Raw genomic sequence first — 12,951 nt, forward strand, 5'->3', positions numbered from 1 at the left:
GTGGGGTGAAAAAATAGACAACTAGTTATCTATTAATTTCTCCACTCACATACATCTGTCTCTCTCAAACTGCCAGGATAGAGCAACAGTTTAATTTTTGGTGCTCTTAAAATAGCTGGCATTGATGAAGTATTCTCAGAAGACTTTTACTATTGTCTTACATTTTTAAAAACTGAGCATTAGATTTTCCATGCAGAGAACTGCTAGCTTTCAAGAAGTCAGAGTTTGCTTTTTCATCCTAAAATACTGGACGGGATGGGGGGGACGGGGAATGTGGAGGAGAAAAAGATTTCAGATCAACAAATGAAGAACTCCCTCCCCATTCGCTCCAAACAACAGGTGGTTTGGTGTGCCTGGGTCAACTCCTTTATGCACAACACAAATCGTAGGCGGAGTTTGCAAACGGAGTCTCCCTAGAACCTGCTGCTTAGAGATCCAGGAGCCCATCTGGTAGTGTGGGGCAGATGGGAATTCCTGCAGGAAAGGAGTGTTGGTAGTCAAGGGGCTCAACGATTTCGTGGTCCAGCAATACTTAGTTTTGCCTTTCTCCTTCAGTGTAATTCCATCCTCTCCACCTTCGGTTCTTCAGGGACCCCCTTCCGTTCTTTGCCGAGGAGTCCTCTCCATCCTGACCTCGGTCTTTAGAAGATTTCCCAGAAGAGCTATTTTTAGTGGTGGCTGCTCCGCTCCAACTTACCCAAGGGAGGAGCTTGCGGTAACCGAGCAAACGCTGCGCGCACAGAAGCCACTGGTTTTCCGCGCATTGTTAGGGATGAGGAGTGGAGGTGGTATCAGACACAGCCAATTCCCCCGGCAGAGCTCGCCAGGTGGGCAGCTCAGAGACCGGAGTGGCTCGATCTCGAAGCGGCTGGAGAAATTTCTTTTCCTGTCCTGAATAAAGTCCTCGGCGGCCGGCGGCAATCTTCACTGGCCGGCTGCGGGCACGGGGTGGTCTCTGCAGGGGAGGAAGTTCCCGGGCACTGCTGCCTGCGTCACAGCGGGGCTGGCACCGCGGAATCAGCTCGGCGGGCGGCGGCGGCGGCGGCGGCGACCCCGGGGCCGGGCGCTGGGCGGCGCTGGCTGCCGCTGGCCCTGCTGCACGCGGGGCGGCGCTGGAGGCGGCTCCGTCCGTGGCCGGGGAGGCGCAGAGGAGGAGGGCTGCAGGGCTGGGGCGTTAGCTGCGTCCCGGCTCGGAGCCCGCGAAGAGGACGAGGAGGAAGGCGCCGCGGTGGCCGCGGCTGCAGCGCTCCGGGCGCGACAAGCCATGAGCAGCGGTCCCGCGGGCGACCCCGCCATCGCTGGCTGCCGCTAAGCCCGGCCCGGAGACAGCTCGCCGCTCCCCAGCACCCTCTCGTGCCGACACCGTAGCACCCAGAGGTAAGGGCTGGGGAACCGTGGAGGGATGGAGAGGGGCGGCCCGCAGAGGGCCACCGGGCTCGTTCCGCTAGGAGAGCTGGAGCTAGGACTCGCCCTCCCTGCCTTGCTTGCTTTTCTGCCTTCTCCTGGCCCTGGGACAAGCAGAATGTGGTCGCCTGCCCAGCGTGCGGTGCCTGGAACCATCGGTTCTACTGTTTAGGAACCCGACAACCCCTACCCCACCCATCTCACGCTAGCACCGGCGTCCGCACGAGGAACCCCAGCCTGGCGCCAAGCGCAGCGCGGCCACAGCAGGTTCTGCTGGGGGGGGGGGGACACACGAGGGAAAAAAACGCGATCCATCCTCTTTCTTTCCTACCTGGAAGATCCCTGAGACCCCGGGGGCCTGCGCTTTCTGGTCTTTTCTCTCCTTGCCATCCTAGAGCCTCTAAAGTTAGCACTTTGTGGGGTGTGGAGGAGAATTTGAAGGTCTTTGTAGGGAACAAGAGAGCACTGTCCCCTCACCTGCAGTACCAGAGACGGGAGAGGGGCTTCGCGGGATCCGGCGGGCCCCAAAAGCCTGGTGTTTAGGCCAGCGATTGAGACTAGGACCGTTGCTTCTCCCTCACCCCCAGACTGAGCCTTCTTTATCTGCCTCTTTTCAGCTAGCTCCCAGCAAGGAGGTGGTTAGGGATGGAGTTAGCAACTCCAGGTTGTGCTCTCTAGATGCTAATGCCTTTCTTTTCTTGCTCAACCAATTCTTCCCACCCTCACCCACGCCTGCCCGTGTACATCAGATTTCAAACAGTTTCTTTAAAACCTCGCACAGTACCTGAGTTTGCAGTATCTATCCAGGCACTTAATCCACATCCTTATGCGGATATATCGGAGGGCCAAACTTCACTAGGTTTCAAATTCCTTAAGTGTTTCAAACTCCCAGCAAACCAATTAGGAACACTTTCAGGTTACCATCCTCCTTAAAGTAAAAAATAAGAACCAATCAATCTTCGTAGGAGTGCCGGCATTTGGCAGAGGGAGGTTTGAATTACCCTATTTAACACAACCTCAGAGGAGAGAGGAATGGGTAGAGAAAATCACAGTTCCATTTTAGTCACATACTTCTTAGAAGACTTCAGTAGTACAAGAAATGTAGCCTTAACAAACGGTCACATTTCTGGACAGGGATGTGGTGGTTTCCTAAAGCAGATAAGGCTTCAGCCTGGACAGGTAATTCTCTCTGTTGTCCCAACACTGCAAAACCGACAGCGTGGTCAGTCTTATACATGTATATATTCTCTTTATTTTCTAATGATTTGTAGAAAACCCAAAATGTAGCCTGAATTTGACAGAATTTGCTCAGATTCATAAACCATATTGGATGTGTGGATTAAGGTAACAGATTAGATTTATACAGTTCTAATCTTTGATATTTGCATTTCTTGTGACTGCTTAAATAGGAAAGGCCAAAGGTGTAAAACAGATTTGCTTTCCTGTGGAATGACTAACTTAAATTCTGTCTTGTCCTGGGGTCTATTTGTTTTCTTTAGGAAGGACAGGGGGAACAGATGTCAAGGTGGATATTTTCTATGGTTCACAATAGATTTGCTGTAGATAGGATCCAACAACCCAGTGATTGTATAGAAGACAGTAAGCACAGTTAACAATTTTCTTACTAGTGAAGTTTTGATAATTTTGTTAGTGATGCTAGTCTGTTTTCAAATTTAATTAATATCTTTATTAATATTTAATGAAGTGATTATTAGTTTTATTTAATGAATTTGTTCAATTAATGAGGTGCTTATGTAATGTTTTTAAGGGAATGCTTCCAGTGAAAGACTACATTAAGTGCTGTAAGAGAAATGAATATTTTTTTTCACTTATATGAAGTTTATCTGTAAAAATGAGACAGTTATAAACAACAAAAAAGACAAAATTAGAACTGTTTTAATTCCTAAGTTTCAATTTTTGCCAAATTATTGTTATCACTTTTAAAAAAAAATGTAGTTGTAGATGGACAGAATACCTTTATTTATTTATTTTTATGTGATGCTGAGGATCAAACCCAGTGCTTCACACATACCAGGCAAGTGCTCTCCTGCTGAGCTACAGCCCCAGCCCTGTTGTGACTTTTCAATAGTGTATAGTATTATTAAGTTATAGTCACCAGTACATTTAGAATAAAGCCTAAGTTTAAAAAGAAATGAAATGGAAACTATACCTTATTTTGGCAAGCAGGTGTTAATGATTTTTTATATGATGTATTGCTATACAATATAGTCTGGCTGCTCCAAGTCCCTAACACATTATCTCTGATTCTTATAACAAACCCCTAGAATGGATGGCCATCCACATTTTACAGAAGAAAGGAGCTCAGTTTGTGACTTTCCAAATACCTTAGAGCTAAGTTAATGCCTAATGAGAACAAACATCCTTAGTTTTTTGTTTTGTTTTGTTTTTGTTGTTATTGTTGTTTTCCTCCCACCCCTGGTCCTGTACCACTGAGCTACAACCCCAACCCTTTTTATTTTTTATTGTGAGACAAGATTTTACTAAGTTGCTCAGGCTGGCCTGGAACTTGGGATCATGCTGTTTCAACCTCTGGAGTCACTGGGATTACAGTTGTGCACCACCAGGCCCTGCCTCTTTAGTCTTAATGATACACTTTTTCTCATTATCCAAAGGCTCTTATTATTCCTACCTTAATTTATTGTTGACTTGACATAATGTCTATATGAAGAAACAGAGGTTGAGAAAGTAATCTGTCCAAGGTTTTGCATGTATCTAATATCCAGCAGGACTCTAATTTTCAGTCAGAGCCATTTATTTCAAAAATCTATGTTCTTGCCACAGATTTCTATTAAATGAATGAATTAAAACTTGGCCTAATGGACTATTCACTCCTGCCCATCAGCTATTGTCTTCTACATGGAGAAGAGGATCCTACTCCCAAGAGTTCACACATCATACCTGGAGTGTTGGCTGTATCTCCATTCCTGCACCACTCATGAAAGCTTATTACAACCAATGAGGGTGACATTACTATGGAGATGTTCTTGAATCCACTTACTTTTTTAAAAAGGTATAAATCATTGGCATGGAGTAAAAAGGGTATCCTCAAGATAGGATTATTAAAGGAATAGCTGCTATCATATTTTGCCTCAATTGCCTAGCAGGAATACAAAGGAGCTTACATTATTGAACTTCTGTAAGCCCTGGTTTTCCTTTCCTCATGTGTAATGGAATTAATAAAACCTACATAGCTGGTTGTTGTGTGGATTAAATGTAATTACACATGCAAAGCACAGATTCCTTCTTTATACAGCTGTACTGAAGTCTATATCAGATTTTAGTATCTTTAACTTTTGAATCACATCCTTTTTTTGTAGTCTTGAATTAGAAATATATACTGCCCTTTTGTAGATTTTCCTTTGCCCAACATTGCATATTTTTTAGAACTTTACTAGCAGTATTTCAGTGACAGGAATCTGTATGTTTTAGCAAACACACTTCCTGTTTTCTGCCTTTTCTGATTCTCAGCTTTGCTTATCACTCAAGGCACCAGACAATGGCAGTATCTGCCCCCCTCAACCTCACTCTTGACCACACCCCTGCTAGCTGAAATTCTGCATCTTCAAAGCACAGCCTAAACTCCACCTCCTTCCTGAGTCCATATGCCTCCCTCTGAATCCTTAGTGTATTTCTAATTCAAATAACACATACCCTCATGCTTTTAAAAAATATTTTTTTCAAGCTATTTTCCCAAGAAGTACAGTATATAAAACTAAGGTTAGGGACATTTCACTATTTCTTTATATTCTTTACATAGGACTGCACTTCAAAGATTTTTATTTCCTGAATGAAAAACAAATCATATGTTTTGAAAGAGATCCTAAAATAATTAGGAAACATACCCAAATTATTTGTTTCTATTACATGATTGTTAGTGACACTTTCCTCATCATTTTGAAGTTTGTTCCTTTCAGCCTTTTCCGATAGTTTAACTGACATTACATTTCCTCGGAGGCCATGATTCTTAAGGCCACTAGGCCACTAGGCGCCACAGCAGATAGGAAAATTTCATTAATAAATTGCTCCAAGTGTGATATAAAAACCATATTAAGGGCTGGGGTTGTGGCTCAGTGGTAGAGCACTTGCCTAGCATGTGTGAGACACTGGGTTTGATCCTCAGCACCACATTAAAAAAATAAATAAATAAAGTTATTTTTTTAAAAAAACCTTAGGTTGCAAATATATTAAGTACTTCAATATTTGAGGACTTTGGCAGTGTAGAAGGGTAATGGTCCAGGTGGATTTCTTTAATTAGGAACTGAATTTACCTGAGTGGAAGGAAGCTTGAGATGATAAGCGAGGAAGATTTCAAACCAGTTTAGTTGGAAGTAGGACTAATTGTGGCCCAGTGCGGAGGCTACAGCCAGAAATGACCTTGAGGAGAGATAGCATAAGTAGAAGGAAGACCCAGACAGTCTCACCACAGTTAGGGCTGGAATAAGTAAAAACGAAGAGGCAAAAGAAATGAAGTATGACCAAAATACTGTATGATTGAGACCTACTAGATATTGACCATTCCTTTACTATTAAAATAGGAAAGAGACATGCATCAGGCAGGGCAAGAAAGGAGACAAACTAATATAGCCTTACACGTCTGGCACATGAGTATACTCCCCGTTGCTCCCAGGGTTAGCATAGAAGGACAAGAGGGTACCTCTCAGAGCTTCATCTAAAATAGGTAATTTTCAGGAATATATTGAAAATATCTTAATTATTAAAAAGTAGAGAATGAGTATGGTCTTTTTAAATATCAGACACGAAAACAACAACAAAAACAACTATCTACTTAGAAATGTTTTAGGAGCAAATTTAGGAACATTTTCTGGTGTTGGATGGGTTTGTTGTTATTATTTGGTTTGGCTTGGTTTTGGGTGCTGGGGATGGAACCCAGGACCTTATACATGCTGATCATGTGCAGTACCACTGAGCTATACCCCACACCCTGGATGGATATCCTTTTGAAAGTGTGATTCTGTAGACTGTTGTGTAGAACTGAATGACAGTTGATAGAGGAACTGAAACATGGGTTCAGAAAGTTCAGCAAAACTCAAAAATCAGTCATAAGAAAGCTGTTTTAAAGCTTAGGGAGGTAACTAAAAATGTTTCAGATAACCAAAATAGTTTGCATCAAGGAAGTTCTGGAGAGTTAGACATTGTTTAAAGAAACTTTCTAAAGACTCAGAAGAACCAAAGCTATTCCCATTGCCAGAGAAGGCTATAGAGGTAGAACAAAGAGGAAAGTTAGTTTGGTTAAACCAAACGTTTTTGCTCCAAAGTCTGCAGTACAAGAGAGAACGTGCTGGAGTGCATAGGGAAATGTTTCTCAACCCACTTTTCACGATCATCCTCAGTGCACAAGCCTTTTAAAAGAGAAATTGTAATACTGCAGATATATTTTACTATGAATCTGTTCATGGACCCTGATGGACCACAATCATTAGTTAAGATTTTTTTTTTACACTATGTCTTCCCACCCCAACAAATGGGTGTCACATGGTTCAGTGTTATGTCAGAAATAACCAAAGAGCCATATACAGCTAAAAACATGAAGAATGGTCAGTGTATCAATATGTTTTGAATGAGTGCACCACGTACATTAATTTACAAATCCTCTGCAATTATATTGCTACTTGGTTTTCCTTCTATAAAATAAACACACTTTATCTTAAACTGAAATTTACATGTGAAAAATGTAAGACTCCTACTTGCTCCAATTTCACATTGGCAAAATAATTAAATTCCTAAAGTTATCTCCCAGAGCCACCTCTACTTGCATCCTTTTGTTTTCTGCATGAGTAGCCTTCCCCAAACTTCGAATACTTAATTTCCTTTTTTTTTTTTTTCTGATGATCCTGACAATGCTCTGTTAGCCATTCATTCTTGTGGCTGTTCAATTACATATGAGATAAACTAGTTTGTCTGTATCAGAGAAGTCACACCTTAAACCACATGTTTATAATTATGAAACACTGTGTCACCTGTCAAAAACACTTCAGGGCTAGAGGTGTGGTTCCGTGGTAGAGTGCCTGCCTAGCATATGCAAGGTGCTGTTTTCGATCTCTAGCAATGCAAAAAAAAAGATTTCCGTTCACAGCAAGTAGATATCTGGGGAGGGTGTGGCCCCTGAAGTTGTTCTTGGCTTTTTGTATCTGGTTCGTTGCACAGGTTCCCTAGGGAGTATAAGCCTGGCCTCCTGATGTCTAATCTTGGAAGTTACTAGAAGAGCTACCTTATCTTTTTAAATGTTGGCTATTTTCAGCATCTGGATCCTATTGTGCCCTGGCATGTTTCTTACCCCCACAACTACTCATCTCTCATCTTTTCAGCTTTTATTTTAACCATATTGTCCTTTCCTTTTCCTTTGTTCTCAAACAATTAAAAACATATATATATATATATATATATATATATATATATATATATATATATATATATATATTACAACTTTTCTCTGTGTTTGATGTTTGGAGCTCAGTGAGCCAGAAACCTTATCTGTGTTGGGCACCACCCTGTCAGCAGCACTGCAAAGTGCCTGGGATGGAGCTGCTCAAGAAATAGTTGTGTCATTAGTATTTAGTGGTTTGTTGGTTTGGTTTGGTATTGGGGATTGAATCCCTAGGACATTTACTACCTACTCTCTTGGAGTACATTCATTTCCTTCTCTGCTATTTTAAGTTCTGGTAATGAAATTTTAGTATGAAATCACCTTTCTTTCTTTCTTTTGTAATATTTATTTATTTTTTAGTTGTACACGCTACCTTTATTTTGTTTATTTATTACTATGTGGTGCTGAGGATTGAACCCAGGGCCTCGCATGTGCTAGGCAAGCGCTCTAACGCTGAGCCCCAGCCCTGAATCACCTTTCTTAATGGAGACACTAAAATGTATATGTAAATATTTCTACTTGTGATTTAAAATTAGGAGAAAGCATACAAAAGTTAATTATAAACTGGCATATTAAAAAAAAAGCATAAAGTCAGGACATCTGAGTAAATCCTGTGTAAGTTGCTAAATAAGCTAAATATGTGAAAACTCCTGGGTCCCGTGGGTTCCATCTGTAGATTTTTAAGAACTTGTCAAAATTTATAAAAATTACTTAGTAGTCTTTTTCAAATATCTTAGAGGTTTATGAAAATTAAAAACTTGTTTAAATATCTCCCTTTGTTTGGTAAATAGGAAAATAAAATCTAATTTGTAGAAAAATGATTATTTAGTCAGTTATACCTGGATGTTTTTGAAGATTTGAAGAATGCTTTCATTAAGAAAACACCATCAGGCTAATTTATATTTTCGCCCTTGACATTAGCAAGGTCTAGAACCGTGTGCTTATCAGTAAAGTTAGGAAACACTGTCCAGCACATTTGCCTTTCCAGCTAAAGCACAGCTGTGTGGATCATTGTAACTGATCATTGAAAGTGGTTATCAGTTGAGGAGTGAGTAGCTACAGATGTGTGTCTGGGGGGTGGGGATCTGAGTTTTATGTTTCAACATTTTTCTAAGGATTTGGATGGCATAAAATAAAATATATATCTGATATTTATATAAATGACTCCCTATTGGACACAGTGTACTGGTGTTAAAGCAAGTATTTGAGATAAGCTTGGCAAAATTATATTAATAAAATTAAGATGAAAGGAAATAGTTAAAAAAAACAAGCAGTTCAATTAAATTGAAGGTAAATACAGGTTGGTATCTTAAAGAAAAATAAACAAGCAAACAAACCATACAAATGTACTAGATGCTGATTTTATTATGTTCATTGTTGTATTTAGAAAAGTGTTAAGAACAGCACACAACATATTGCAAAAGATCAGAATAGATTTTCTGAATGAATAAATGAATGAAATGTATGATAGAGAATGACTATGTGCTGTTAGGGTAAAAGCGCATGGTGCTGAATAACTAATAAACTTAGAAAACAACCTTTTGGACAAATAATTTATGAGCAAAGTTTTATTTATATCTTTAAAGAGTTCTGATAGGTCCATTCAAAAATTATTCTTAGGAACATTTGATTTTTAAAAAGTAGATGGTCAGGCTACATTTTAAAACGTGGGTTCAGGGTCACTACTTGACTCTTGACTGACAGCTAACAACTGAATGGCTAGGTAACTGATTTCCAGGAATAAATGCTATCCTAATTAGAGTTAATTTTTAAAATTTCTTAAGCATCTTATCAGGAATGTTAATTTTCTTCACCAGAGAGTGTGAATTCTCCCAACAAGTAGATTCTGTCCCAGATCACGTGTGAAAGTTTTTGTTTTTAAGTCACTCAATTTAGAAAGTCTTTACAAATCTGTCATGGTCAAGGAAAGATCCATTCACCTCATTCCATTTTTTTTTTTTTTTTTTATGTTGAGGTCATTAAATTTGTGACCTACTAATACACTTTTCAGATTTCTTTATTTATGCTGTACATTCACAATCATGATTATTTTGCTCTGGTATTCTACATCAGGGAAGATTTTTTTTTTTTTAAACCAGGGATTGAACCCAGAGGTGCTTGCCCAGTGAGCCACATCCCCAGCCTTTTTATATTTTATTTAGAGACAGGATCTTACTGAGTTGCTTAGGGCTTTGCAAAGTTGCTGAGGTCGGCTTTGAACTCACCATCCTCCTACTTCAGCCTCCCCAGCTGCTGGGATTACAGGCATGTGCCACCACCCTCAACTAGGGAAGACTTTTTTCAAAGTGTAGTCTAACACGTTCAGTATTATCTATTTCAATAATGCATGGACATGGACTTCTATGTTTTCTGTATTCTGTCCTATTTAGAGTGTTTTATTTAAAAAGGTACAGCAAGAGGTGCTTATCACACCATTTAAACTATCTTGTGTAATCAAGTTCATTGCTGTGTGGTACTGAACAACTACAAAGGCAAAGAAGTTAACTCTTTGCTGAGACTCTAGAATACAAGTTTTATTGCTTCTTTCAAGCTACATTTTACATTTTACATTTTACTCTCTTCTCAGCTTATCTACTCCCAAGACCAGAATCCAAGAAGTATGTGATTTATCTCCATCAGATTTTGTCTATGGTATTTTTCACTGTGATAACCCTATTTTCTTAAGGACCCACTTTTCCCCCTAAGATTCTTGTCCTGCTAGGAAGTTCCAGTCTTTACTTCCTAAAAAGTTGAGATTCTGAAGGTTATAGAGTAGGTCATTGGAAGGATGTTGTAGGCATTACCATTTGTAATTTGTATCACTAATACCTTAATAGTGGGTCGTCATGCCAAACTAAATAAATCTCTAAATGTGACACTTTTGGCACCACATACTACATATTTGTTTTATTAAATTATATACAGTAGGAAGGAGAACAGAATCTTAGTGAACCTATGCAAATAACCACATTACTAGGAGCCATAAAGGGTCTCAATTTGCATACTAATGACTGCCATTCTGCATGGTTTTGTAGGTGAGACAAACTTTTGAGTCACATTTTCTAGGGGAACATAGATTCCATAATAGTAAAGTTAATCTACAGATAAGATTGTATTGCCTTTAGTAGTTAGAATAAAGTTTATCTAAGTGATCTTTAACAAAAACTAGTTGTGTTTCTCAAAGTTGGCCTTTATTAAAAAGATTATGTTTACTAATTCATGGTCAGAACTTTTTCTATTATTCCATATATGATGTCTTCCTTCCTTCCTTCCTTCCTTCCTTCCTTCCTTCCTTTCTTTCTTTTTTGTATCAGCTATTTTTATTTTGAGGCAGGGTCTTGCTAAGTCGCTTAGCACCTCACTGAGTTGCTCAGGCCCTGAACTTGCAATCCTCCTGCCTCAGCCTCCCAAGTCTCTGGGATTATAGGCATGCACCATGGTGTTGGCAGAATGTTGTCTTTCATGATATTGGAAATTTTGTAAGTTCCAGAATTCTAAAGAATATGCTCATGTGGGACGTATTATGAAAAATTTAATCCCTCAACTCCTAAAATAGGGTTATTTGGTAATATACCAAACAGATTGAAATTTTTAAGTAGCTATGAACATAACCAAAGTATCAAATATGTGTAAGTTAGAACTCTTTGGGTTTTACAACTTTTAAAAAAGATACCTTACAAATTCACTGAAATAACCTGCTAAATTAAAGGTTAGAGATCATCTAAGAAGGGGACTGAGGCTGTGGCTCAGTGGTAGAGTGCTTGCCTGGCATTGTGAGGCAATGGGTTTGATTCTCAGCACCGTACATAAATGAATAAAATCAAGGTCCATTGACAACTAAAAAATATTTAAGAAAAAAAAAAGAGATTAAGAAGAAAAAGGGAGAGGGTATCAAATACCTTTCAAAAAATAAATGTCAGTGGAGGAGTAGCTTCTATTAATTAATTCTCAAGCAGAGAAAGTTATAAACTCTGAACAAAATATGAAACCCAACTCTTTGAAGGCACAGGAAAGCAATGAAAAGCAAGTTGGAACTGGAAGGGAACTGATCCTTGAGAAATAGGAACTGCAGTGAATGAGATTTGAATCATGGATTTTCTTCTGAAACACTTACCCAGTTCCTGCGGCCCAGAGCTATGAAATCTCAAACCAAATGCTGTAGTCATGCTGACTTGAAAAAGCAGAGGGAGCAGTTTGAGCCTTCCACAGTGGCTGGAAAATGAAGGGGAAATTCTAGAAAAAAGGGAATCACCTAAAAGGGAAATCCCTCAAATCTACATTATAAACTCCTTGCTGGTCTTTGCCTGACCTCAAAAGTGCTCTCGAGACAAGGAAAAAAGGCACACTCATACATTGCTGGTGGGACTGCAAAATAGTGCAGCCAATATGGAAAGCAGTATGGAGATTCCTTAGAAAATTGGGAATGGAACCACCATTTGACCCAGGAATCCCACTCCTCAGTCTATAACCAAAGGACTTAAAAACAGCATACTACAGGGACACAGCCACATCAATGTTTATAGCAACACAATTCACAATAGCTAAATTGTGGGTCCAACCCAAATGCCCTTCCGTAGATGAATGGATAAAGAAAATGAGGTATATATACACAATGGAATATTACTCAGCATTAAAAGAGAATAAAATCATGGAATTTGCAGATAAATTGATGGAGTTTGAGAATACAATGCTAAGTGAAGTTAGCCAATCCCCCAAAACCAAATGCCAAATGTTTTCTCTGATTTAAGGATGCTGATTCACAATGTGGTTGGGAGGGGGCATGGAAGGATTAGTTGAACTCTAGATAGGGCAAAGGGGTGTGAGGGGAAGGGAGGGGGAATAAAATGGACATCAATACCCTAAGTACATGTATAAAGACATGAATGGTGTGACTCTACTTTGTGCACAACTAGAGATATAGAAAATTGTGCTCTATATGTGTCATGTGAATTGTAATGCATTCTGATGTTGTGTATATCAAATTAAAATTTAAAAATAAGAAATAATTTTTTTTTAAAAAAGTGCTCTTGAAAGGTGAGAATCCCTGGAACCTAACTGATGACCAGAGCTGGAGAACTGAAAGTGCAGACTGTAGGCTTCAGCTGCCACCCACCTTAGGGGAGACAGTGCAGAGTTAGACT

At 39.7% G+C, this 12,951-nt stretch overlaps 1 protein-coding gene across 1 annotated transcript in view; it reads left to right on the forward strand.

The window, feature by feature from the left end:
- Nucleotides 1-1,131: 1,131 nt before the first annotated feature.
- The window catches only part of Lrrc8c (leucine rich repeat containing 8 VRAC subunit C), a 98,176-nt gene continuing 86,356 nt past the window's right edge, over nt 1,132-12,951 (forward strand). The window contains exon 1 of the mRNA XM_046461415.2: nt 1,132-1,377. The gene's annotated coding sequence lies outside the window, so the exon portion shown is untranslated. The remainder of the gene's footprint in view (nt 1,378-12,951) is intronic.

Source organism: Marmota monax, unplaced genomic scaffold (genome assembly GCF_021218885.2).
Source record: "Marmota monax isolate L192 unplaced genomic scaffold, Marmota_monax_Labrador192_F-V1.1 WCK01_AAM20220418_F8-fsc00070, whole genome shotgun sequence".
NCBI lineage: Eukaryota > Metazoa > Chordata > Mammalia > Rodentia > Sciuridae > Marmota > Marmota monax.